This window comes from Octopus bimaculoides, chromosome 10 (assembly GCF_001194135.2).
Source record: "Octopus bimaculoides isolate UCB-OBI-ISO-001 chromosome 10, ASM119413v2, whole genome shotgun sequence".
NCBI lineage: Eukaryota > Metazoa > Mollusca > Cephalopoda > Octopoda > Octopodidae > Octopus > Octopus bimaculoides.
The window spans coordinates 7,961,496-7,963,405 of record NC_068990.1 but is presented as its reverse complement, the minus strand read 5'-3'; positions in this window follow the sequence as shown (position 1 = coordinate 7,963,405).

Sequence of the window (1,910 nt, the reverse complement as noted above, 5' to 3'; positions counted from 1 at the left end):
TATATATATCTATATATATACTAAATGAATAAATATCCAAGAATATTTATACAGATATTATTCTTAATCGTTATCATAAGGATAATGAATAATAACCACAAATAATTGGCAAGCAAGCAAGATGCGGATAAATGGCAAATCCAAATTTATAATTATAACAGGGCATACTAGATGCCAGCATTGCTATGAAAATCAGAGTCGAAAATCCTGTAAAAAAACACCAATTAGCGGAAATGCAAGAAGCACAAAAGAAATCGAGCTACGAACAAAGAATTTAACCTACTATCTTGGCAGAAAGCCGTAGAATGAGGAAATAAATATCCCTGGATCAGTTGATTTCAAATTTTGAGAGCTTACCTCCCTTAATTGTCATTAGCAGGTCTCTCTGTATACCTAGTATTAAAAACTTTGCTCGTTTCGCTGTGCCTGGTAACCGTTGAAAAGCTAGCGCCAAATTCAAAAACGGTGTCAATGTATAAAATTACTAAATGAATAAATATTCGAAAATATTTGTAAAGATATTATTATTAATTATTGTCATTAGTAAAATGAATAATAACAACAGTAATTATGTATGTATATGTTCCAAAATCCTTTTTCATGTCGATCTCTATAATATACAATTGTCCTTTTCTACACATGAATTTTGCACATTGGTACATCATGCTTTCGTGTTTAATATTCACCGTTGATTATTGCTGTTGTTGTTGTTGTTGTTGTTGTTTAGTCAATCAGTATCATCAACGTTTGTCCTTCCATTAGTATATTTTTATTTATATATTTCTTTATGTATTGCGCATTGTCAGATATGACATTTTTTCTAACATGGTGGGGCGTGCATTCAGAAAGATCTGACGGCTAATTCTAGCGAATTGAGCATCTCCGTAATTTCCATGATAGCAGATATTTGAGTTTTTCAAAATTTGATTAGTCGCATCTCATGGGTGGTTATTAAATGTTTGTATTTGAGGTTGCCTTATTCATTATTTACTTAAAATGGTGGGCATTATATATGGGTACTAGATTCGGGTATCACTTATGTTATGTAATTTTTATCATTTTTCAGGATTCTATTTCGGGAGTTATCACAACTAAATTTCATTTGCCTATACTTGTACAGATTTATAATGCATAATCGGGAAAAATACATTTTGTGTATTCTATTATAGAATCTGACCATAATATTTATCTTTGCAACCATTGCAATATTCTCATACAATATTTGCTACAGCCTGCATTGTATCGTCTCACATAATAGTTATCCATTAATTTTAGCACGTGACTTCGTTTTCTTTTGATTTGTTTGAGCAATAATGGTTTAAGCTGTTGCTTTTTTTTATACATTTTCTGTAGTTTTCTGCAACTGCCTTATTTGTCTTTTTTCTGTAAAGAATTCTCTATTTTCATACGTTTATCATTCGATTCACCGTATTTTTTTTCTCGAAATATTTATTCTTCGTTGTTTTGATTTCGTTTTCATTCTTTTTCCTAAAACCAGCGTAATATGTTATTAAATAGCATTACATAAACTGTATATTTCATATAGCAATTTCTTTCGCTAAAAATTTTATATTTACATTCATAATATATTTTCTCTATATAATTTCTCCTTATCTAATATGCTTTAGAGTTAGTTTTCTGCAGGAAATTTCTGTTCCTCATTTTTTTTTCCTGGTGAAGAAAATTTACCTTGCCATATCTTCTAGAATTATAGCCTGGTGAGCATATTACATAGCATAGTTTCTTTATGTATCTTTTTTTTTTATACATTTCTCCTATTAATTCTATATTTGTCTGCTTTGAATTTTTCTTCTTTTGTTTCATTATGTATCTACTTCTTCCGTCCGATAACTTTGGCACATCTTCAATTTCTATGAAATATGTCTCTGCCATTTTTTCCCCCTTTATAA